Raw genomic sequence first — 27423 nt, 5'->3', positions numbered from 1 at the left:
ACCATCAACCCATGATTGCCATAAGGATCAAATGAGATATTTGTAAAGTACTCTGCAAACCTTAAAAGCACTATATACATATATTGGGGTGGCTAGGTGGCACAATGGATAGAGCACCGGCCCTGGAATCAGAAGGACATGAGTTCAAATCTGGCCTCAGACACTTAACACTTACTATCCATGTGAGCTTGTGCAAACCATTTAACCCTAATGGCCCTGCCCTCCCCCTCCAAAAAAAAAAAGCACTATACATAATTGCTATTATTAATATTATTTTTATTACCATCCTCAATATTCAGCGTATCTAATCACTGATATAGTCATTCTAGTCTTCTGAACAAGCCTTCTACATTCAGATCAATCAATCGGCAAACATTTATTAAGCACCTAATATGTGCCTATTGGGGCAGATAGGTGGCGCCATAGAGGATAGAGTGCTGGGTTTGGAGTAGGGAAGACTCATCTTCCTGAGTTCAAAAATTCGGCCTCAGACTATTAGTAGCTATATGACCATGGGCAAGTCACTTCACCCTGTTTGCCTCAGTTTCCTCATCTGTAAAATGAGTTGGAAATGGCAAACCATTCCAGTATAAAGGCCAAGAAAAACCCCACTGGGCTCACAAATAGTTGGATATGACTGAAAATGACTAAGCAACAACAAAAGAATTGGAATATAAACTCATCTTCTGTAGGTTCCAAGAGAACACACCCTTGGTACAACTCTAGTTACCATCATTATTATTGCTTACTGTTATTACTTTGAATTGTCGCATTCCATATTACCTTAATATCAAGTCGGTAACATTCTTTTTTTGTTTTGGCAGGGGGGAGGACAGGGCAATTGGGGTTAAGTGACTTGCCCAAGGTCATACAACTAGTAAGTGTTAAGTGCTTGAGGCCATATTTGAACTCAGGTCCTCCTGATTCCAGGGCTAGTACTCTATTCATTGTGCCACCTAGCCTCCCCAAGTCAGTAACATTCTTGAGTGTTTCTGAGATGTTATTTTGAAGAGATTTTTAAAATCACTTTTGTCCAAGAAATTCTTAAAATCAACTTCATCGCTGACTCTTGGCCTCCTTGTCCCATGTCCCAAGCTGGCTCTTCTTCTGCCTTATATGCCTTTCGTCACTCTCTATCATCCCTGGTCCTTTGCACAGTGCTTGTGAAACCAATGCTCCATAACTTTTTTCTTGATTGATTGATTTAAGAAGCCTGTCTGCTTTTCAAAATTCTGGCTTTTACCTCAGGGAGGCACTTCTAGTCTCCCAACCATGTTGCCCATCAAAATGACTCACAGGTATCGTATGGTGGAGGAAGGGGGGAGTTCCCCCCGGAGGACCCTAAGAATGTTTTTAGTTCCTTGGAAGGAAAGCTATATAAATCCACTCTATTAAGGGCTCTGTTTCTTTCATTAACTCTGGGGAATAGATATTCTTTAGAAACAGATGAGAAAGGTACTTTCTCATCACCTTTTGCAAATTCATCCTCCCCTCTTCCTCCTTCACTTTGCTCTGGTCTTAAAGTCAGTCATACGAGGAAGACTTTGCTGTCTCCATGTGTGTTTTCCCCTCTATCCTGACATCTCCAAAAAAAAAAAGATGACCAGACAAATGAAGAGAGGGGGTCACACTTGGATTTCTGTAACAACTGAGATTCCTAAGCAGGCATGGTCTTTATAAAAGGTTATAATGGCTCCATCCAAATGAGGATATCTTATAGCAGAATGGTGACATGTTGCAAATTTGGCATTCCAAAACAGATTCGGGAACTGAGACGTGCCAAGAAAACTCACTAGTCAGAAATACAAGCCATTAGATGGACTTTGAATCATCCAAAAGATCAACATGATGGAAGCCAATTTCAATGATTAAATGGCTATCGTGAGGAAATGTGTGGGTTTTTCCCCTCTGTATCTTATATCCTCCAGGAAGCTGTCAAAGCTCAAATGACCTCGTCTGCTGGAAAGAAGGCAATTGTACTAATATCCTTAATCTCAGTGAAATGTCTTCCAAAGAATCATAAAGGATGTACTCCATTGGCTCAAATCCCTTTCTCTAAGTGGCTGTGAATTTTTAATGCTCTTTGGTGTATTCATGCCTGAAAGAAAGAATAGATCCATTATCCCCATCAGATCGGGGAGGACCCAGTCCCATCCCACAAGCTGTCAAGATGATAACATGATGGTCAGTTCTGACTTGTCACTGCTCCCTGTTCAGCATATCCCAGGGCTGGCTACCCGGGACCTTGAGTAGCAAATGCAAACCTCTTTCTCTGGCACATGAGAGACTCCATAATCTGGCTCCAGCCTCACCTTCTGGGCTTTTTACACATTCCTCTCTTGGATGTGTTCTACAATCCAACCAAATGCTGTCCCTTGCTTATAATTTACAATCTCCCACCTCCATGCTTTTGTACACATTTCCCTCCCGTGCTTGGATTGCCCTCCCTCATCTCCCCCTGTTTCTTTTCATGCTTATTTCAAACCTTATCTCCTAAGTGAAATCTTTGTTGATCCCCCAGCTCATAGGGCTTCCTTTGCAACCACCTTGCATTTATTGGGTATCTATTTACATGCTATATTATTTGTCTATGTGTGGTTCCCTCCCTTATCTAGAATATAAGCTCCCTGAGGGCAGGAGCTATTGAATTTCTAGCTTCACAGAGGTAGCTACATGGCCCAGTGAATCAGGTTCAGTCAAGTCAGGAAGACCTGAGTTCAAATCCAACCTCCACTACTTATTAGCTATGTGACCCTGGGCTAGTCACTTAACTTCTGTCTGACTCAGTTTCCTTAAATATAAATGGGAATAATAACAACTCTGACCTCCAAGGGTAATTGTGAGGACCAAATGAATATTGTAAAGTGCTTCACAAACCTTAAAGAGCTATGTAAATGCTAGTTATTATCATTATTAAGTTATTATTCATTTCCTCAATGTCTAGCTCGTCTAATAATTGATCTAGGCCTGCTGACCAAGGCTTTCACATTCAGATCAATCAGTCATTCAGCAAACGTTTATAAAGCCCCTAAGTGAATCAAACACTTCTGGAGTTGTAGTCAGGTTCTCTGGCTTGGCATCAGCAGCAGCAAGGGCATCTGGCCCTTGTATGGCCCAGCAGGGAAGCTGGGCCACTGTATCTGATATAGCAGGATGGCCCAGGAGAGGATTCTCTTAGTTGCCTCTGTCATAATTAGAAGAACAATTGTTGTGCTCTCTTCAGATCTGATACAAGTGCCTCTGGAATAGAAAGGGCAGCTTATATTCTGGATGCTATGGCACACGGAAAACAATGTGTGAGCTGGAGCTGATCCATCTTTTATCGGGACATGCCCCTGCTCAAATCAATTCAATGGCTCCTATTGCCCACAAAAAAAATGTAAATTCCATAGCCTTGTGTTCAGGGCTTGCTTGATACATCCCTAACCTAGCCAGTCTTTTCCCAGCTTATTTTACTCATGTGATTATCACTCATTTGGGGTCTCTATCAACCCAGATATGTCTCCTCACTATTCCCTCACACATTTCCAACTCTATGCTTTTGCTTATCCCACCAGACATCTTTTTAAAGTTCCAAGCAATGGGTCGAACAGTGTTTTGTTAATAAAAGGAGCAAAAGAAGCTCTGGGTGGATAGATATAAGAGGATGGATGGATAGACAGGAGTGGATGGGTGAGTACACGTAGAGTATAAACTTCTCAAGAGTAAGAAGGATACTAGAAAGACCATGGGCCTTGGAATCAAAGGACCTGGGTGAGTCGATGGATGGATGAACATACAGATGTATAAATGGGTAGATGGACAGATGGATGATGGATGGACAAGTAAATGATAAATGAAATGTCTTCACTTCTTATCTCAGACTCTCTAAATCTTATTTGTTCTTTAAAGTCACTTGTTCAATGAAACTTTCTCAGACAATTTTAGCCCATTATTTCTTCTTCCTCTGCAATTCCTTCCTCCATGGCACATTAACTTGGGAATTCTATTGCAGAATCACAGGATCTCAGGGTGGGGAGAGACCTCAGAAGAGATATAGCATTATCTAAACAAGGTCATTGGCTTATAAGGTCACAGATTGAAAGCTGGAAGGGACCCTAGCGGCTAGTTAAGTCCAGCCCAATCACTCCCCACCTAGGGTAGCTCCCTCTCCTCCCCAAATAGCTCCCACTTGACTGATGGATTGTTCTAATTCAAGGGCTTTTGAGCTGGGTTTCATAAACCCCCAAGTAGTCCTTTAATAGCTTTCAGAGGGATCAGTCTATGAACTTAGATGGGGAAAAGTTGTTTCCTAATTTTCATTAACTTCTAACTGAAATTTAGCATTCTTTCAATTATTTAAGGGCCATAGGCTTCCCCAGACTATCCAAAGAGTCTGGGGCACCAAAAATGGTCAGTAATCTCTGTTCTATCTCTTAGGAAGGCAAATCGCTTCTTTGACATTTCTATTCAGTGTCCCTAGTTCTTCCATCTGGAGTCAAACAGAAAAGATCTAATCCCTCCGTCACATGTAAGCCCTTCAAATACTTAAATATAGTTAGCATGTGCTCCTTAAATATTCTCTTCTCCAGGCTAAACATCTCCAATTCCTTCAGGGGATCCTCAAGTGGCATAGTGTCCTGATTTGGTTGCCCTCATCAGAATCTACTCTATGAATCTATGTCCCTCCTAACATGAGACATCCAGTACTGAATGTGATACCCCTGATGTGTTCTCATCACAACAGATTACCTTGGGATGGTTATTGCCTTCATCCTACTTTCTATGCTCTATTAAGGTAACCTTGGCTCTTCTTTCCTGCAATGCTACACACATTGACTCACATTAATCTTGCAGTCCACTACGAACTTAAGGTCTTTTTCAAATTAATGATTCAGTCTAGCAATACCTCTCTATCCTCTACTTTTCACAAGCTTAAAAAAAAACAACCAAATATAAGACTGCATTGAATATCTTTTAAATTTCATCTGGCCCTATCACCTGAGACCTATTAAGATTTTTGGACACAGCTTCTGTTGACCAAATTGTTAGCTACCCCTCCCAGTTTTATTTCCTTTGTAAATTTCAAAGGCATGATATCTGTACTTTTATCACAGTGCTGGACCAGGAGTCAGAAGATTCATTTGAACCTAGAAGTTCAAATCTGGCCTCAGACACTTACTAGCTGGGCAAATCACTTAACCCTGTTTACCTCATTTTCTTCATATGTAAAATGATCTGGAGAAGGAAATAGCAAACCACCTTGGTATCTCTCCCAAGAAAACCTTGAATGGGGTCATGAAATCTGATACAACTGAAAAAAACTGATTGAACAAAGCCACTGAAGAAAATGTTGAATGACACAGGGCTAAGGAGAGATCACTGGGGCACTCCAATAGAAAGATCCCTTCCTGTTGGCACAAATTAGGGATAGGGGCTGGGCCTGTGATTTCATTGGCAGGAGGAATTCCTAGGTCAAGAAACTCCCTCTACCACTACACAACTTATAATCTTTAAGAGTTACTAGATAAGAGGTGGAAAACTCACAGCCCATGGGCTGCATTCGTCCCCCAAAACTCTTGGAATAATACCGTAGGAACCATAACTGGGAAATGCTTAGCAAAATAAATAAAAATGTAGCACAACATAGATAATATTAAGTTGTGGTTTTCTAAGTTAATATGTCCCTCACAAGAATTATTTCTACTTAAGTTTGACACCAATGAGCACTTTGAGGTCAAGCATTTTTCCCAGGGTCACAAAGCCAATTTGTGTCAGAAGCATAATTCATAAATTAATTAAATTAGCATTTGTTAAGCATCTATTATATGTTAGACTCTGGGTTTTAATTCTAGACCAGTTCTTCATTTACCACATCTAAGCTCGGGCTGATGTTTCTCCTTCTTGTCCACAAGAGAGACTTTGTCAAATGCTTTGCTAGAATTCAGACACACTTTGGGGAATTGCCCTTGGTCTATCAGTCTAGTAACACTATCAGAAAAGAAGATGGGATTTCTTGGGTCTAATCCATTCTTGATTCATCTCAAAAATATACCTTATTCATTTTTGAGGGGTGGCAGGAATTGGGGAGATCAGAATTTGTGATTAGCTACTGTTCTTCAGTTTAGAGTCACATGGCCAGGAGAAGGTAGAGGTGAAACTTAAACAGAGGTCATCCTGCCTCAGAAGCCAGTCCTCTAGTCCCTAGGTCACATTTTTACCTCTTTGGTATATTTTTGCCAAGAATCAAAGTCAACTCCTCAGTTTGAAAAGTCCACTCTTTTCCTCATTATGAAAATCAAGGTAACATTTGCCCATCTCCAGTCCTATGGAGATTTTCCTATCTCCAGGTCCTCTTTGTTCTCCGTGATTTTCAAAGATCACTACCAACAGCTCAGGAATCATCTTTTTTTCCCCGTTTTGAAGAGAGGAACCATACTTGATCAACCTGCAAATCCCTCTGGACTTCACACTGTGCCACCCATGTAGCCCACAGGACCTCAGTCAGTATGAATTTAGATTCTCAGAGAACTTTCCCAATGCCACGTTAAATTTCCATTAAAACTTCTCCTTTAAGAGGGGAAGAGGAAACTCTTGGATTTGAGAGAAAAAAAGGATTATTTACAGAAATCAAAATGCTTCAGGAGTCATAATTGGATAAGAAACTTTCGATCTCCAGGTCAATGCAAGAAGAATTTTTTGGAAATTATTAGGGGCAAGGGTTGAGGAAGGGCATCCTCATGTTCTCAGAGGTACAGTAAAGGAAGATAAAATGTAGTAAAATGACAGTGAGGTCTAATCTTGCTAATTAGCTTCGACTTTCTCTGAAGTCTTTGTGCCTCTCTTGAAGGCTCCTTTCCTTCTCCTTCTATCTTTTCCCAGTTTTATATTTCACTAAAAACTCATACCATCCAAAAAAACTGTCCTGACTAATGTTCTGCCCTCCCACCTCACCTCTGGCCATCGCATTCTCTCCATATTACCCATAAGAAAGAGGCAGGTAACTCAAATTCCTAATCCTGCCAAGGGCACTGGGTCAAACTTGGGACAAATTACTTTCATCCTCCCTACCCCAGCTGTACAACCATATCCATTCACCCCCATCACATTCCAGACTAATTTCCCAAGGGCAAAAATCACAAAATGGGCACATTTTATTCACACTGGCTTTCCCCCCTTTTGGCAAAGATATTTATTTATTTGCCCACTTTAAATGTTTGTCCAATTACATGGTAAAAATTTTTAGCATTCTATTTTAGATTTTTGAATTCAAAGTCTCTCTCCCTCCTTCCCTCTCTTCTCTTCCTCCCTCACTGAGAAAGCAAGCAATTTGATATGTTATACATGTGTAGTGCAGTCATGTCAAACATGTTTACATATTATTCATGTTGTGAAAGAAAAAACAGGCCATAAAAAAGTTTAAAAATATGTGCTTCAACCTTCATTCAGATTCTATCAGTTCTTTCTCTGTAGGTGGATAGTAATTTTTCATCATGAGTCCATCAAAATTTTCTTAGATCATTGTATTACTGAGAATATCTAAATCATTCACAATTGATCATTATATAATTTTGCTTTTACTGTGTACAATGTTTTCCTGCTTCTGCTTACTTCACTTTGCATCAGTTCATGTAAGTCTTCCTGCTCATTCTGTTCATCATTTCTTATAATACAATAGTATTCCATCACAATCATATACCATAACTTTTTCAGCCATTCAGTGATTGATAGGCATCCTCTCAATTTCCAATTCTTGGCCACCACAAAAAGAGCTGCTACAAATATTCGAGTATATGGAGGTCCTTTTCCTTCTTTTTAAAAATTTCTTTGGGATACAGCTATTGCTGGGTCAAGGGATATGAATTTTTATAGCCCTTTGGGCATAGTTCCAAATTGCTCTCCAGAATGGATGAATCAGTTCACAACTCCACCAACAGTGCATTCACATTCAGCTTTCCAAGAGGTCGTATTTCCACCAACACTAGCAAAAACCAGGTCATAAGATTATAGACTTAGAGCTAGAAGGGCTCCTAGAGGTCATGTAGTCCTAACCCCTCATTTTACAGAGGAGGAAACTGAGGTCCAGAAAAAGTGATCCAGGCAGAAAGTGGCAGAGCTGGGATTTAAACCCAGGTCTCTGTCTGCAGATTCAAAGCTCTCTCCCTAAGCAGTATGTAAGCACCTTAAGGGCAAGTACGGTTCTTATACCTTGTATCTCTTTGTATGTAGCAAAGTGCCCGGCACCTAGTGAAAACTTAATGAATGTTTGTTGAATTGAATTGAAGCAACAAAAGTATGATTTTATTTTCAATCCCTCTGGTTATTCTCTGAAAGGTTCACAGATTTAAGGATTAAATCCCTCCAAAGACTAGAAGCCCCTTGAGGTCAGGGGCCATGACTTTTATTTTTCCATAGCACCTAGGCTCAAGTTTCCCAAGACACCCCAATCCAAGACTCTTTCCACTACTTATTTGGCAAACATCTACTGGGGGGCAGACCCAGCTTTGCTTTACAACCTCCATCTATGAAAAGGTAGCCAAGACTGGTCTCCCATCCAGTTGCAACTTCAAAATCCTTGGGCACCAAATCCAAGCCTGCCAGGGCTCAGAAATACTTCAATTCAACTTTCCTTGGGAGCATCAGTTCGGAGAAGCCGAGCTCAGCACGGTCCACACGAGTTCATCCCCTCCCACTTTCAAATATCACCATTCCCAAGGGATCATTTAAACTCTGGGAGAAAGGTTGATTGTTTATGCGTGTGCTTTTATGAGCTTCCTATCTTACAGGGGGGAAAACAAAGGCTAACTAATAAACAAGGGTGATTAGCAAGCCCAGAAGTATTCCGGGAGTCCCGAGGAGAGGAAGGCCACTCAGAGAATAATTGAAGGAAGCGCTTGCTGTACCCACAAGCACTTGCCTCCTGCCTTCCAATGGTCTGGAGGTTCGAGGAATGTATCATTTGCTACAGCAAAGTTAACCCACTACACATGTGTCACCCTGTATTATCACTCGAGCCGGGCTTTTTTTAGCACCCACAAACATGCCATGCTAGAACAGTATGTGACAATTTGTGGTAACACGTTAAAAATAAGTTGGCAATGCATTCCAGCCGCTGGAATGAGAGGAGTTTGGGCGAGTTGGGATGTTGGTGGGGGTGGCGTGTGTGTGTGTGTGAAGGGGGGTGTTGGTGCAGGAGTATGAGAAACACCTGATTTCTTCGGAAATTCTTACTCAACGTGCCAAAAAGGATTCTGCATGTAAACAAACAGAGTATCGGCCAAAACGGGACTTTCTTTGTGTCCGCGGCTGGATTCTTGGAAATGGGAGTTCAAGGTTGGCCACCATCCATCCTGGAATTCTGGAGGCATATGGTAGGTTTGATAAGGGCTGGAAAATGGCGCCTTTTGGCTGGCCAATTCATTGTAGTTCCCGTCCCCATGGAAACATGGGAGCAAGCTGCTGTCACTGGAGGAGCCTTCTGCTAAGCCTGTATTGACAAGGTGATTTCTAAGAGCTAAAGGCTGGTGTTGTGGTCCAGAGGAAATAGATGCTTCTTTCAATTCCTTACAGGAAGGAAGAGTTCCTTGAGTAGGGATTTAACCTTCAAAAACCCCGAGGTGATAGTGTAGTAGATGGGGCACAGACTGACTGACCTGTAGTCAGGCTGTCAGGGTTCAAACGCCACCTTGGCCGTTTACTAGCTGTGTGAGTCCAGGCAAGTCTTTTCAACATTCTAAGCTTCAGTTGCCTTCTCTACAGAATGAAGGCAGTTGGAATAGCTGGCCTCTAAAATTCCTTCCACCTCTAAATCTATAATTTTATAACTTAGGAGACAATAAGAGTGCTGGATTTGGAGTCAAAGGACCTGGGTTCAAATCCTAGCTTTGCTATTTACTGCCCCTTTATCTCTAGGCGAGGAACTCTGTGGACCTTAGTTTTCTCATCTGTCAAATGAAGGGGGGAGGGGAGAGAAGAGGAGGTGGCTGGACTAGACATCCTCTGGATTTCCTTCTTGCTCTTCTATGATCCTTGTATATGAAATAAGGGAAGCTGAACTGGATGACCTCTAAAATCATTTCCAGCACTAAATTTGTGCTCTGATCATCTCATCTTAACTCAGGCTACCCAGTCTTCTCAGTTATTCTTTTGTATCTATTCTCTAAGCCCTTTGATCTGAAGCTTCTTGAAGCTAAAGCACTGTGTCAAACATCTTGAACTCCCAAGGGCTTTGCCTGGGGCCAATATTAGACTCACTAGTGTGCTACTGATTGAGGTGGGACGTGGAACAATGATGGCCAAGGAAGGAGAGAAAGTAGAGCTTTTCCACTCATATTTGGCTTCTTTTGTCTGCCAACTGAAACAATCTCTAGGTTGGAAAAGACAGAACCAAAATGGTGGGTGACTTGATTCCCAAGATAATTAAAGCAATTGTGAGAGAATGTAACTACTCAATTTTTTTTTTTTTAAGCAATCGGGGTTAAGTAACTTGCTCAAGGTTACACAGCCAGGTGTTTCTGGGTGGGTACTAAGTGTCTGAGGCCGGGATTCGATCTCCAGGTCATCCTGACACTGGAACCAGGCTCTTACTCGCTGTGCTACCTGGCTGCCCCCTGTAACTACTCTTAATGAAGGCATATCATAGACCCAGAAGAGCTGCATTCAATAGGATAATGTAGAAACTCCTCATACAACGGGATACTTCAGGCCTTCCCTAACCTAACTCCAACTCCCCTTTCCAGACTTCTTTCTCATTGTTACTTTTCACACTCTACATCCCAGCTGGACATGATTACCAACTCCTTCCTCAAACTTGACCTGCTGTCACAAGAGGAGGAAAGATCTTTGTTTCAATTATCTGGATTTTTTAAAGATAAAAATAGGGTTTCAAGGGAGTCTTTATCACAAGTCTTTGATTTGATTATAGAAAGGCCCACAATGATTCTCTCAGTAACTTCGTTGAGGGTCTGTGAAATAATAATGAACTATCCCAAATCTTAACTTTTTTTTTTGCTTTTAAAAGTGCTTTCTTTCACACAAATCCATGAGGTATTGAACATAAGGATTTCTGACCAATTTTGCAGGAAAAGAAACTGGGGTTCAGAGTAGTTAAGTGATTGGTCTAAGATCATATCACTAGCTAATATCAGAGCCATAACAAAAAGAATTCTTCTCTTCATTTCAGCAACTCTCTTATAGCTTAGAAAGTTACCTAAGGCACTTAGGGGTTTAAATGGTTACACTGCTGGGATTCTCCAGAGGCAAGATTTGAAAACAAATTTTCCTGACTTTAAGGCCAGGACTCTATCCACTACACCAGAGGGACAGAACATGTAGTTTGGGTATTTGACCACAACGCTCCTGAGTATGGCCAGAACCAGATTAAAACAGAATTGGAAAATATTTAACAAAATAAATAAAAATATAATAGGACATAGATAATCTTAATATGTGATTTTCTAAGTCAAAATGGAGCCCATGATGATTCTTATGGTATCATGGCCCATTTCTATGTCTTTTTTCTATTCTATTGAGTTTGACATCACTGTACTACACTGTGCTGTCTCTCAAGATGCCATATGCCACAGCCAGAACACAATCATTTTTAGACCCTGGGGCAAGCAGCATGAAATAAAACACCAGAAAATTAACTTCATAATTCATGTTGTAAAAATAATATGAGAAGTAATTAAGACACATTCATCTGAGCAAGAATTGGTTACTGCGGTGGCTCACAGGTGGGTGCTCTTAATAATGCTTTCCATCTGGTAGCTTCTGATCTTAACTAATTATTCTCACTAACTAGGTGCTAAGTTCAGTTGTTTCTGTACTACTAGAGGGGCGTGTGTTTTGTCAATGTATATGTGTTAACAAATTTTAATAGTAAAACCTCCCTTAACATCATTATTTTAAATGTTTTCATCCTCTAAATTTTAATGCCCTTGGTCAAAACTCCAGTCACCCCACCCTTGATAAAGTTTTGGTTCAAGAACTAGGATGTTGCCCCATACTTTCTGATTCTAAGGCCAAAACTTATAGCCTTGGTTCACTATCCCTTCCTTAGCATCCAATTCCCAAGACTTTCATTCCAAGGAGAAAAGATTGGTATTGGTTCCTTTAGGCAAATGGGTCATTTCTCCAGAGTGGTCTGTCTTATTGTTAGTAAAACTAATATTTTCACATTATTTGAGGAAAGTCTCCAGCACAGTAGGAATAATCTCTATAAAAAAACTAACCAAACAAAAAATCCAAACAAACCCAGAAGTCATTAAGGGTAAGAGGACAGAAGATCAGTCAGTCAGCAGGCATTTATTAAGCACCTACTAAAGTACAAAGTATTGGGTCAGGTCCTGAAGAAAAACCATAGAGTCAGAGCTATAAGGAAATGTGTTGTTATTCAGTCATTTCAGTCATGTACTATTCTTCATGACCTTATTTGGGGTTTTCTTGGCAGAGATACCACATTGGTTTGCCATTACCTTTTTTCAGCTCATTTTTACAGATGAGGAAACTGAGGCAAACAGGGTTAACTGACTTGCCCAGAGTCACACAGTAAATGTTTGAGCCTGGAGTCTTCTTCCTGAGTTCAAATGTGACCTCAGAACTTACTAGCTGTACGAAAGATATTTCAGTATCTTTACCAAGAAAACCCCAAATGGGGTCATGAAGAGTTGGACACAACTGAAATAACTGAATAACAATACATGGTTGTTAATGGGGGGTTTGTTTTTCATTTTTTCTCAATGGGGGTAAGTAAGAGGAGTGAGAGAAGACAGATTTTTGTTGATTGAAAAAATAAAATTTAATTTAAAAATAATACCCTTGTTACATTCTAAAAATAACAACAACCTCAGAATTTCTGTGAGATTCACATGAGTATAAATATATAAAATGTTTCACAGACAAAATGATATTTATATATATATGTATGAATATATGTATTTTACCTAATTTATCATTATTTAAAACAAAAATAGCAAAATCAATAGTGATGGCTTGTTTTTCTATTTCAGTCTTCAACTGGAATTATGTTTTTAAAAAAGACTTACTATGAGCAAGGAACAATGAGCCTGTTTTCCACTTTTTAAGAGCTTTCGTATTTATAATTGGCTCTGAGCATATCCTAGCCCTTGTATTAGGTTCTGCTTTGCTGTGTTTTTCTTTTCTAAACATTAAGTGTCAAACCCACATCAGGGAAAGGCCCCCAAGGTCTTGGTGCCCAGGGCCCAGGAGGCTGGAAGGCACCACTGTTGGCCGGGGCCAATTAGGAGGGAGTTAATCCTTTGGAAAGTGTTTATTGGTATTTCTGGAGACATTTGCAAGTTTTCCAGCTGCCTTTTCATTGTAGCCTTGTGTCTTACAAACTGTCCCAAGTTGTTTCTGTGGTTTGGGGACTTAGGGAGACTTTCACAAGAGAGACAGACAAGACCAGTAATATTTAGGGGAATAATTCAGCCCGTTTATTATTACAGTGACATTTAACTCATGCAAGGAAAGGCTGTACCATGAGCAATCACAATGTAGGGTCATGGAGTAGCATGGACAAGGGGAGTGAGATCTAAGGTAAAGGATACAAGTGGATGTCAGCTGGTCGAGGAGGGGTCACTGGACCTCATGTAAGATGGTATTCAAGTCACAAAAAGAGCACACATTGGAATGAGCAATGGTTGTGAAGACACCCGGATTCAGAATAAGCAGCTAACAATAAGTTCAAAGTACAGTATGTTTAGAGCCCTAAATGGCCCTCAAAGGTCATATGCTCTCTGTTTTACAGAACAGAAACTGAGATTCAGAGGGATAAATGGCTTATTCAATCATACCCTAGTTAAGTGTCAGGAGGTAGGATTTGAACCCAGGGCTGCCCAACTTCAGGTAAAACATCTCTATAATGCTATTCCTTCTCTCCCCGCAGAAAAAAAATTTGAAGCTCTCAGTGTTTTCAAGTACTAATTGGACTAAACAATCTTTAAGGTCTGATTCAATGCTGAGATTCTATGATAATAATAACTTTATATAGAATTTTAATGTTTACAAAGTACTCTACCTATATTAACTCATTTGATCTTCTCAACAATTTTGTGAGGTATCAGCTATTATTAGCCCCATTTTAAAAATAAGAAAACTGAGGCTGAAAGAATTGACTTGCCCATGGTCATATGACTAGTAACTGTCTGCCCAAATTTGAACACAGGTCTTGCTGGATCCAAATCCTCTACTCTAACCACAATACCACCTCACTGCTCATGATTAGACAGTCTCTAATTTTCCTTCTAGTTTAGGGGTTCTTAACCATTGTGTGTGTGTGTGTGTGTGTGTGTGTGTGTGTGTCCTGGACCCCTTTAGGTACTCAGTTTGGTGAAACCAATGGACTTTAGTATTTTTAAAAAATATTTAATCAAATCACACACCCTGTAAAAGGTAAAGCTTCAATTCTAGACCTAAACTTATGCTTCTAGGGTCCCAGTCCCCATTTCCACTAATTTGCAATTCATTCATTATGTGACCTTGCATAGCACACCTGGCTACTTTGGGACCCAGTTTCTTCATCTCTAAAATGAGAGTTGGATAGACCAGCCCACAATATCCCTCTCAGCTCTAAGGTGATTCTGCAATGGAGACAATTAAAGGAAAAAGTCCAGCCTGGACAGACATCTGGGGAAGAAGTTCAGTTGTTTTCACCCAAAACTGGCCCCTTTACATGTCACCCTCTACTCCTGTCTTGTTTCCCAACCCCTCCTTCTGTCCCCTGTGAGTCCCCTTGCCTTCTCCAGGAGTGATAAGTCACTTTGTCTCCAATGTACTAAACTGCTAAGTATTTATTTTAAGTCAGGAGTAAATTAGAGCTTGTAATTAGCACATTTCCTCAACACATTGACTAAATTGCCACTGGATGGCAGGAGCCCAGAGCTGGAGTCATAAAGTTAACACAGTTCATTAAACGGGAGAAGTCATGCAGCTGAGCTGCTCCCTAAGCCGCCATCGAGCTTCCTGATCCTTCCCCAGACAGATCTGTGGCTGCCATGATGGGAAGATGGCAGAAGTCACCATTGGAGAGCTGCCTCTTTATCTTTTCATCCTGGACCACAGGGACAGAACCACATTATGCAAAAATATTAAAGCATTTTTCTGAAGGATAAGTTGAGGGCTCATGTCGCCGGAAGGTTCTCATCTATATCACATAGAATCATTGGGTCATGAAATGTAAAGGTAGTGGGGAGCATAAAAATAAATAAATGATCTGGAAAGCAATAAAATGACCTGGATTTGAATCCTGGTTCTGCCACTTGGTAGCTTTGTGACCTCAGGGAAATCATTGACCCTCTGTGGGTCATAAGCAAAAATATCTAATAGCCAACATTTCTGTAGGAGTCTAAGCTTTGCTTTTGCCTGTGTTATCTCCTTTGAGGTAATATCAGATGAGATCATGTTTGTAAAGTGTTTAGCCCAGTGCCTGGCATATAGTAGGCACTTAATAAATGCTGTTCTGCTCCCTTTTGATCTTCACAATAACCCTGTAAGGTGGGGGCTATTGTTATTCCCATTTTACAGCTAAACAAACTAAATTTGAGAGAAATGATGAAAGTAGGAAGGTCAGATTATGAAAATATTTGGGAGGCAACATGGGGGGCATGTTCCCAGACTGGTATAAGAAGAGCAAGGTTTCAGTTCTGGTTCTGATACTCACTAGAAGTAACAAAGCATGGTGTATGGGACAGAGCATTGCACTTGACATCGGGAGCCCCTGGGCTGAAATCCTGCCTCAGGCACATTGGCTGAGTGATCTAGGGTGAATCTTTTCACTTTTCTGAGGCCCAATTTCCTTTTCTATCAAATAAATGGATTGGTCTCCTTGGCCTCTGCAGTCCCTTCTAGTTCTGGACCCGTAATTCTATGAGGGCTTTGAATCCTCAAAGACTTCATTGTGAAGCCTTGGGAAATAGCAGCATCAAGACTAATTTTCAACCATGAAGTTTTCAAATCTTTGCTTGTCACCAAGGGATTTTGAGCATATAGTTTGAATGACGGGATGCTGTCTCAGGAATCTTTGAAACCTGGTTGGAAACTTCCCTGATAAATTAAGTCCAAGCTGCATGATGGATGGAGTCTAAGAAGGTGAGCCCTGTGCATCTCCCAGCAGTCTTTCTAGGGTACAGTGAGAACAGAATGACTCAGCCTGCATTTGGATGGGGTCTTCAAAGCTGTTTCATTAGCCCTCTCTCCAAAGGGAATATGCTAACCCAAACTCTGAGCCATAACTTGAGACCACTAATTCTCCTGATTATGTCTTCACAGACAGGCTGAATGTGCTTAGGGAGAGAGAAAATCCAACCATAATGTCTTCATCTTGCAAACTCTCCAATCTATGCCGACCTAGATGTGTTAGAAGAAGTTGGCAAAACTGGGAATGATGATTTCATTCTGCCTAAAATGGGCATCTCTAAGGTTAAAAAAAAAGCATGTGTTTTCTTGTGTTAGTGGAGTAAACGGGGCATTGTCTTATTTTAAAATAGAATTCCCTTCTGTTAAAAAAGGGGAAATCTGGATAATTTTGAAAACAAAAGAGATTAATAAAAAAATCTTTTTTTTCAAAAATTATATTTCAGAAAACTCTCCCATGTCATTTTCCAGAGAAATGGAATAATTCCAGACTTGGCATTCTCCCCCTACATTGTCATCCATTCTCAAGTGGCTGTTAACCTCCAACATCATTCTTCCATCAGTATCTGTGTTCCCAATCTGGACAGGAAGCTTAGGCCGGCTGGCGACATCAAGCTTCCCTTTTTTGATGGGATAAGATGGAATATCCCAGCATGCCCCAGGTTCTAACTCGGCCAGCTCCCAGGTTAGGATGCCAAGGCTGGAAGAGTTGTTCAGACATGCATTCTCACAAGGGGAAGGTAAAACACAATGGCCAGCCATAACAAAGATGGGCTTTGGCCAGAAGGTTCTCATTCTCCCCTCTGACTTTTAGGCCCCCACCACTTCCACTATTTTCATGGAAATACATTAGAAGAATGTTTTTTTAGGACTGGACCTGAATTGTTTCTTTTATATTTTTATTTTTACAGTACAGAGAGATCTGGTGTTAACTCATTCTAATGAGTAGCCAAGGACATTCTAAGCATCTTTCGTTGGAGTTAGGAATTTCTTGGTGACATGACAAGTAACTCTATATTACACTGTGTGGGGCAGAAAACCTGACCAATTCCTTGCTCCAATATATTGATGAATCTATGATTTCATCAGTCAATTCATCAAGAAGTATTTATTAAACTTGACTATGTGCCAGGCTCTGGACAGGGGTGTTCTGTCCAAGTCAACAAATATTTATCAAAGACCAACTCAGTTCTGAGCACTGGGGATACAAATACAAGCAAAAATAAATAGTTATTATCCTCAAAGAGTTTATGTTCTAATGGGAGAAAACACATACAAGAAAGCTGAAAAGCAGGAGTTCAAAGAAGAGGAAAAGGGAGGTACCTGTGGCAGAAAAGTCTAGAGAATAGAGCATAGCCTGGAGGGTAATGAAGCATTGCCAGCCTGTGCCTGTCCCCAACATGGAGGCCCTAGAAGGAGCTCATCAACCAGAGAATGGAGCCTAGGAGCATGCAATGTCCAGGATGAAAAGGTCACAGGAGATGAGGAACTTCCAGGGTAAAAAATCAGCTGAGGCTTGGTGGCAGAGTCCAGAGTCAGAAGCAGAGCCATGAGAGAATTGAAGGAAGACATCATCTCATGAAATAATGGATAAAGCCTTGGATCCAACTGGAGACAGGAAGGATTGGGTTTGAATCTTGCCTCAGACATTTGCTATCTGTATGACCCTAGATGAGTGAATTAACCTATTTTATCCTCAGTTTCCCTACATAAAATGGGGTTGAAGTCACACCTAGCTCACAGGAGTGTTGTGAGGATCATATGACATAACATGAAGATTACTTAGAAATCTTCAAGCATTATATACATACTAGCTACTATTATTGTTGTTGTTATGATCCATTCATGCCTTCTCACCTTGGGAAACTTTTATCCATATTCTCCATTCAGTATTCCATAGAGAATACACCACCATATTGAGTGATTTTCTCCAGATCCCTTGACAGGGTGTGGATACCACAGAACATGAACCATCCACCAATTACCCCTCACCCTCACTGTGTGTCTGGACCACCTCCTTTTTCAGCTACACATCTCTCTAATAACATCCTTTATAACCCTTCTCATGAGCAATTCTCACTGACAATACAATACAGTTAACTTAGACCTATTGTGTGCCTCTCCGCTGCCCTCTGGGTGACCTATTGCTTTAATTCTTCAAAAACTGGTATTTCACAACCCATGGTATTCCATGACTCAAGGCCATACAGGATTGCCAGAAAAGTATTGATGTTTTTTTTTTTAAATGGACCTTATATTTCCTTCCCCCACTTCTTTAGAGTCTAGGGGTATTGTATATTATATATTATGTCAAACTTTTTCAATATGTTGGTTTGCTTTAAGGATCCTTTTTCCCTAAAAAAAAATTTGCATTATAAAGAATAGACCTCTGGGAAGGGAGGAGAAGGGATACATTGGAAATGTAGGTGATTTAAAAAATAAAAGATATAAGTAAATTTTTTTGATAGACTCAACTCCAAGGAGAAGTTTAAGGTCATTAAAATTACTATGCAACTTTTCCCAAAGACAATCTAACCTTCTCCTTGGACTAGAAAGTGAGTTGTTTATCCAACAGCAGGTCCTTATCTGGGCAAAAGCATTCTTCATCCACTATGTTGAACCTGTATGGATAGTTAGTCCAAATTCTTTTGCTGGACTACGGATCTCATTTTGCAGGCTTTATAGTGTTGCAATTGGTTTTTTTTTTTTTGGTTGATGCAATTGGATCCAGGGGCAGCTGAAGGACCTCAACCTCTGCAGGAAATCCCTCTTCAATTTACACTCTGAGCTGGATGTGAGAGTCAAACATTTTGACGAACATCTTTCTCCATCTTTTATTCTTTGCTTGTTAACAAGCAGAGGGTCACTGAAAAATATCCCATCTCACTCTAGCTGCTGAGTCTGTACAGGCACGGCTATTCCTTCCTACATTAGTGTTTCTTAGTGTCCATCTTCTGAGGTAACATCTCCTTTCATTCTCCTCCTTCACCATTCCCCAGGGGCCTCATCAATCATCTATCCTGCAGTTAAATCTCCATTCTTCTGTAACCTCATGTTTAACAGTCTTCATTTTGGCCTCAGTTAAAGGTTGGCTTTCACAATCACCCATCTCCAATCTGCAGCACTTTATTTAATTAATCTCATGGTTGACTCAGCATATTTGGTGATAAATCAAAGATTGTTAGACCAGCAAAGGACATTAGAGAGGAACTAATCCAATCCCCTCATTTCTCAGATGAGAAAATAAATCCGAAGGGCCTCATTGCCCAATTGAGTGGCTTAAAAATGCCAGATTTGTTCATATCTCTTATCTGGAATAACAATGAATGAGATGAATACTATGACACTCTATAATGACATTGCTTAATATTTACAGAGGATATCTCCCTAGAAAAATCTTTTTTAGTAAGATTTATTGATGCCTTTTTGTTTTTGTTGTTGTTGTTTTAATAATAATAATAATAATATATTTTTTAAACAATTGATTTTAAAACTTTGAATTCCAGATTCTTTCCTTCCTCCCTCATCACCCACCCAATTCAATATAGGTTGTACATGTGTAGCTACACAAAACATTTCCATAGTGGATATATTGTGAAAGACTGACTATATTTCTCTTCATCCTATCCTGCCCCCCCACTTGTTCTGTTCTATACTTTGACCCTGTCCCTTTTCAAAAGTGTGTGCTTTTAACTACCCCTCCAACCTGCCCTCCCCTCCATCATCCCCCATCTCAAGCCCTTCACCCCTATTCTCCTGTAGAGTGAGATACCCTATTTAGTGTGTATATCATTCCCTCCCTAAGCCAAATTCAATGAAAGTAAGGTTTACCCATTCCTTTTTGCCATCCTGTTCTTTCCCTCCATTGTAACAGTTTTCCCTTGCCTCTTCTATATGAGATAATTTACGCCATTCTGTCTCTCCCCACCTCTCATTATATTCCTCTCTCACCTCTCAATTTCACCTTCTAAGGATCATCCCTTCCTATTCAATTGATCCTGTGCCTTCTGTCTATGTATACCTGTACACATATATACACACACTCACATATATATTCATATGCCCATATACCCTCCTATATAGACATATATATGTATACATATATATACATTTATATTTCCTTCAACTATCCTTATATTGAGAAAAGTTTCATAAGTTACAATTATAATTTTTCCATGTAGGAATATAAATAGTTCAACTTTGATAAGTTCCTTATGATTTCTTTTCCCTGTTTACTTTCTCATGCTTCTCTTGCTTGTTGTATGTGAATGTCAAATTTTCTATTCAGTTCTGGTTTTTTTTTCACCAAGAATGCTTGAAAGTCCTCTATTTCATTGAATTACAATATTTTCCCCTGAAACATGATACTCAGTTTTGCTGGGTAGGTGATTCTTGGTTTTAATCCCAGCTCCTTTGCCCTCCAAAATATCATATTTCAAGCCCCTTCAATCCCTCAGTGTAGAAGCTTCCAGATCCTGGGTTATCCTGATTGTGTTTCCACAATATTCAAATTGTTTCTTCTTGGCTGCTTGTAATATTTTCTCCTTCATCTGGGAACTCTGGAACCTGTCTATAATATTCCTAGGAGTTTTCTTTTTGGGATCTTTTTCAAGAGGTGATCAGTGGATTCTTTCAACCTCTATTTTGCCCTCTGGTTCTAAAATATGAAGGCAATATTCCTTGAGAATTTCTTGAAAGATGATTTCTAGATTCTTTTTTTGATCATGACTTTCAGGTAGTCCAATAATTCTTAAAGTATCTCTCCTGGATCTATTTTCCAGGTCAGTGGTTTTTCCAGTATGATATTTCACATTGCCTTCTATTTTTTTTCATTTGTTCGGATCTGTTTAATAGTATCTTGATTTCTCATAAAGTCACTAGTTTCTGTTTGCTCCAATCTAATTCTGAAGGAATGATTCTCTTCAGTGAGCTTTTGAGATTCATTTTCTATCTGGCAAATTTGGCTTTTTAAGGCATTCTTCTACTCATTGGCTTTTTGAACCTCTTTTGCCATTTGAGTTAGTCTATTTTTTAAAGTGTTATTTTCTTCAGTCAGGTTGTTGACTGTCTTTGCATAATTTTCTTCCATCATTCTCATTTCTCTTCCCAATTTTTCCTCCACTTCTCTTATTTGGTTTTCAAAATCTTTCTTAAGGGGCAGCTAGGTGGAGCAGTGAATAGAGTACTGGCCACGGAGTCAAGAGGACCTGAATTCAAATCCGGCCTCAGACACTTGACATACTTACTAGCTGTGTGACTTTGGGCAAGTCACAACCTCCAAAAAGCAAAAAGAAAAATCCTTCTTAAGCTCCTCTATGGCCTGTAACCAATTCATATTTTTCTTGGAAGCTTTTTTCATTGTCTTCCTCCTGTTTCATGCTTTGATACTTTTTTCCCCAAAAATAGGTATCTATGGTTTGACTGCTGTGCTTGCTTTGCTTCCTTTGCTTGGTCATGTTGCCACTCAATTACTTGACTTTTGAGCTTTTTGCCATAGTAGAACTCTGCTTCCAGAGAGGAGAGCTTTGTCCCAAATTTCTGGGGGTTTTGCAGCTGCTAGAGCTATTAGTTGGGTGCCCTCTCTGAAGCCTCCACAGGCTTTGCCACCTGGTCACAAACTCTAGGACCTCCACCTAAGACAGTGATCCAGATCCAGGCAGGTTAAAGCAAGAGTGATTACCCCTCAGAATGGTCGATTGGTCCCCCTACAATCTGCAGGCCAGGAGCTCTAAAGCAGCCATGTGGCAGTGGCCACCACTCCTCAGACACTATTCCCTCTGGGGGCAGAGGCCAGACCACATTCCTGGATGCCCTGTACCCAAAGTCCACACTGACCTTTTACTTTGCCTTTGGCATTTAAGGGCTGATAATCCTGGAAACTGCCACAGCTGCTGGTGATCCACTCTCTCGGAAGTCCCTCCATCTGAGGCTAATTAGGGCCTCCCTGAGGCTAAAACCATGGACTCACTTGGGGTTGGGCTCTGCTCCCAGCCTGCTGTGATGAACTTTTCCTGTCTGCCTGCCGGGCTGCTTTCAGTGGGAGGTTTGTTTCTCTCTATCACTTTGTGAGTTCTGTAGCTCTAAAGTTTCTTTAGAGTCATATTTTATAGGTATTTGAAGTGGTTATGGGAGGAGCACATGGAGTATTCCTGCTTCCATGCTGCCATCTTGTCTCCACCCCCTATTGATGCCTTTTGTTTAAACATTACAGTCATTTCTGGAAATATGCCTCTCTCTGTCCCTTTCAACTCAAAATTGATCCCTCTTTTGTAACAATAAAAACACACCCAAACAGTTAAGCAAAAACAATCAATATACTAACTTCATTTGACAATGTATATAGCATTCTGCCTTTGTAGTCCTGCTCTCTCAGGTGAGAGAAAGATGTATTTAATTTTATGTTCTCCAAAATTATTTTTTTTGTTTTGTTGCTGCTGCTGGTGGTGGTGGTGGTGGTGGTGGTGGTGGTGGTAGTATGTGTGTGTGTGTGTGTGTGTGTGTGTGTGTGTTTGCTTTCCAGTTACTCAGAGATCAGTTTCCTTTTTCACAGGGGAAGTTTTCTGCCTTCATGCTCTGATTTGTCCTCTTACTCACCAAAGAAATCAAGACACTTGCCAGAGAGAAGCAAGGTGAGAAAAGCATGCTTCCTTCAGGGAATTTTCCATATCAAAGAATTTCAGAGGTCTTAGAGGTCACTTAGACCAACCCACACACTAGCAAGCATTCCCTCACAAGGGGTTATCCAGCCTCGGTTTGAAGAACTGAAAGGTCACTACCTCCCATGGCAAGCTATTCCACTTTGGGACAGATCTAATTGTTCGGAAGTTTTCATCTTAATTAAGCCTAAAACTAGCTCTCAGAAACTTCCACTAATTGTTCCTAGTTAGTATGATTTGGCAAAAAATCTTGTTTTTGCTAAAGGTGGGGACTTTCCTTTAAAAATTGGTAGCCATGAGACCAGCATGCTAGTCCAATCTCTGTCACTGGTTTGCAAAATGAGAACATGTAAAATTTGGGGAAATTTTGAAGCTATTTATTGCAAATTAGGGAGTCAGGAGTGGAAATATATCCAATTTCATCACACATCTCAAAACAAAAAGGCAAAGTTATTTTGTTAGCTTCAGAAAACAAAATGTCATATATGCATATATGTATATATAAAACTTTATTTGCTTATGAAATTTTGTTTTGCTTTTGTCTGGATTTATGACTTAATTGATATATGGAACTCTAAGTGAGGAATTTCCCTGTACCAAGAAACAGATTGCAACTTGTGATTTTAGGGAGTTGTCTGAGGCCACTGAGAGGTAATTTGCCTAGAGTCACACAAATTATATGTGTCAGAGACTGGACCTGGGACCAGTTTGCTAGACCCTATACTATGTTGCTTTTCATCATGTTTGAGTTATTAAATTTCAATAGAATAAAAATTATAGTTTTACCAAAGTTTGTTTACAGATTTCCTGCTATACTGATCAAACTACTAAAGGTATACTTGGAAGACCTAGGCAGAATAATGCCAAAAAATCCATTTGGAAAGGAAAAGATCCAGAATATCAAGGGAAAATTTTTTTTTCAAAAGTTAGGAATGGAGGGAGAATTATACTTACAGACCTCAAACTATATTAAAGGCAATAACAATAAAAACCATTTTGTAGTGGTTAAAAAATGGAAATAAAGGGTAAAGTATCTGCCTCCTTCTGTGGACACAGACAGCCAGTGTAAGTGGGATTAAAGGAATTTAGCATTGGTGAAGGTGCTACTCATGAAATTGAAAAAATTTTGCAAGAACAAAATTAACGGAACTAGGATAAGAAAGGAAGCAGTCAGCAGGGGAAAAAAGTCTTTGTATCAAATATCTCTAAGAGTCTGATATCTATGATATTTGGACAGCTAATAGTAATAATATAATAATGAATAATAGACTGAAAACAATTTCCCAATATGTAAGTGGTCAAAGGACATGAACAATATTTCTCAAAGAATTGCAAATAATTAACAACAACATAAAAAATGATACAAATCTGCATTCAGAGTTCATGAGTTCTCTCTCTGGAGGTGGATAGCATTTTTCATTATAGGTCTTTTGGAATTGTCTTGGATCATTGTCTTAATCAGCGTAGCTAAGTCTTTCACAGCTGGTCATCCTTACCACATTGCTGTTTACTGTGTACAATGTTCTGTTCTGCTCACTTCACTTTGCATCAGTTTATATAAGTCTTCCCAGGTTTTTCTGAAGCTATCCTACTAATGATTTCTTAGAGTATAATAGTATTTCATCATAATTACATATCACAACTTGTTCAGTCATTCCTCAACTGATGAATATCCCTTCAATTTCTAATTCTTTGCCACCTCAAAAGTTTTGCTTGTTTACAAGTGTTTTCCTACCATTCTACACATTGGGTTTTGTCTTAATTTGTTGCCTTTCTAATATATGACCATCAGTTGGAAAAATCTAAAGCAGGAGGAAAAAAAAATAAGGGAACCTGAAGGCTGAGTCATAGAAAGGTCCAGCCACAATGTTTAATGAACAATTCAATTCAACATGCATTAGTCAAGCACTAATACATGTAAGGCATTGGGATTTCAAAGACAAAAATTTTAAAAAACAACCTGCTTTCAAGGAGTTTACTATTTCAGGAAGGTAGGGTTTGGTGAAACCCTGGACTGCAGCATAAAACCAGTCATGCTTCCACAGCTAGTTTTTGGCTGGTGTGGCCTTGGAGTGCCTAATGTCATGTGGTAGAGAGGATATCTCAGGAGCTTTTCAGTTCTACTCTGATCCAAACTGGTCATCTACATAGCACAGTGGATAGATCCAGAGGGAGGAAAAATTGAGTTTAATGAGAACACTTGTGGATCTACCTCTCTTGTGCTTTTATGAGGTTAGAATGAGAATGACCAAGGTCACATGGGTAGGAAGTGTTAAGTGTCTGAGGCTGGATTTGAACTCAGGTCCTCCTGACTCCAGGGCCAGTGCTCTATTCACTGCACCACCTAGCCACCCCGAAAAGACTTTATTTTACACATATGGAAACTAATGCCTAGGGAAATGAGCTAACTTGTCTAATGTCACACAAGTAGTGACAGAAGTGAGATTTAAACCTAAATCCTCTGACCCCAATGCCAGTGATCTTTTATTGTACCATGTGACTCTATTTATAGCACTTATGGTCCTTCTCTCTTGAAGGAAAGAAGGATGCCCTGACAAAGGGGGCAACAAGCATCCTAGACCATGTTCCCTTTTGAGGACACAGAAATCAATTTGGAATGGATTGGGACATACAGTCCTGCCAGGACATTCCATTGGAGTCTAAACACCAGGGAAATATGTAGCTGTTCAGAGGGATCTCTTTGTCCTGCCAGGGCTGAGAGGGAAACAGACACCTCTCATTCAGCAGACCAGCTGCCTTACCTCAGACGTGGCTCTCCTTTTAGAGAAACATGAAGTATTAGACTTATATTCAGAATAATAATAGATAATATTTATGCCACGCTTTACAGTTGGCAAAGCACTTAACATACATAATCTCATTTGAACCTTATAAAAGTACAAGAGAGGTAGATCCTATAAGTGTTCCCATTTCACAGGTGAGGAAACTGAGTCTCAGAAAAGTTAAGTAACTTGGATAAAGTCACAAGGATAGTAAGACAGCACCTATATTCATCCATCCATCCATTGAACATTTAATAATTGTCTAGTATAGGGAAAGTATTGGAGTGGTACATGATAAGATACAGTCCCTTGCCCTCATGAATCTCACAGTCCAGAGTGTAATGAAACACAGACACAAATAACTATTGTCATGGGAGCCACATGCAACCCCTGTAGGTTAGACTAGCTTTACTTCTAAAGACATTGACACCATCCTTGAGACAATTGTTTCAGGGCTCTGAGGCTTGAACTATTGACACACTGATCTCTTGGATCATGGGATCCAAGCCCCCAAACCAACATATGAGTAGTCAGGAGATCCTCCTTCAGGCTTCTGACAAGTAGACCAGTATGACCAACACAGAGGCAGAGACCTAACTGTACCTAACTGAACCAGTGCTATATCTTTGCTGAACATCCTTTCCCTGCTCTGGCTAAGTAAATCTCCTTTGATTAACTACTACATTATACAAGAGTATCTCATCACATTCCATTCTTGAACCTGACCTATTGAACTGGCCTGACTCAGCACTGGCATAGAATAATTATAATACACAATATTATGTGAAGAATGCTTTAGGTCACATTAATAAATGCTTGTGTGATTGATTGATTGATTGATTGGTTGATAGGAGAAGTACAGGACAAAGTGTTCTGTGAGGGCCAAAGGGATAAAATCATTACTAATTATGGGATTCAGGAAGGCCTTCATATAGAAGGTGCCATTTGCATAGAATTTCAAAAGTATTTAAGAATTCAAAAGGGTACTGAGGTGAGTGACACAATTGAAAGAATGTTGGCTATGAGGTCTAAAGACCTGGGTTCAAATCTTGCATCTCTGACTCATCTTACTACTTTTGGTAAGTTACTTAACCTCCCTGGGCCTCAGTTTCTTCATCTGTAAAGTGAGGGAATGGCTCAGAGTTTCCTTCCAGCCCTGAGAACTGAAAGGGACCTCAGAACTCAGTGAGCTAAAAGACTTTTTTAATTTTTTTGCTTTTTTTGTAGGGGGAAAGGCAGGGCAATTGGGGTTAAGTGACTTGCCCAAGGTCACATGGGTAGTAAGTGTTAAGTGTCTGAGGCTGGATTTGAACTCAGGTCCTCCTGACTCCAGGGCCAGTGCTCTATTCACTGTACCACCTAGCCACCCCTAAAAGACTTTATTTTACAGATATGGAAACTAATGCCTAGGAAAAACTTGTCTAATATCACACAAGTAGTGACAGAAGTGAGATTTAAACCTAAATCCTCTGACCCCAAAGCCAGTGATCTTTTACTGTACCATGTGACTCTATTTATAGCACTCATGGTCCTTCCCTCTTGAAATTACTTTGTGTTTTTAATATACTTTTTATTTAATGTACTTTGTATTTGTATTTATGATATACTTTAATATACTTTGTATATTTATCTGACAGTAGAGTATAGGCTTCCTGAGGGCAAAGACTTGCTTATTTCATATATATACACACACATGAATATATATATGCACACACATGAAAATATATATATGCACACACACATACATGTGTGTAGTACCAACAAATAGCATAGATCTTGATATATATATTCACATACATATACAGATAGATAGATAGATAGATAGATAGATAGATAGATAGATAGATAGA

At 39.9% G+C, this 27423-nt stretch overlaps 1 long non-coding RNA gene across 1 annotated transcript in view; it reads left to right on the top strand.

Moving 5' to 3' along the window:
- The first annotated feature begins 9145 nt into the window (after positions 1-9145).
- Positions 9146-27423, top strand: part of LOC138169803 (uncharacterized) — a 28301-nt gene continuing 10023 nt past the window's right edge. The window contains exons 1-2 of the long non-coding RNA XR_011170468.1: positions 9146-9350; positions 22685-22763. This is a non-coding gene — a long non-coding RNA (uncharacterized lncRNA). The remainder of the gene's footprint in view (positions 9351-22684; positions 22764-27423) is intronic.

The sequence above is a fragment of the Petaurus breviceps genome, unplaced genomic scaffold, assembly GCF_028583685.1.
Source record: "Petaurus breviceps papuanus isolate PSGF00001 unplaced genomic scaffold, PetGlider_PUasm1.0 379, whole genome shotgun sequence".
Taxonomy (NCBI): Eukaryota; Metazoa; Chordata; class Mammalia; order Diprotodontia; family Petauridae; genus Petaurus; species Petaurus breviceps.
The sequence above is the reverse complement of the archived record's forward strand: the minus strand, read 5'-3'. Positions and strand labels throughout refer to the sequence as shown.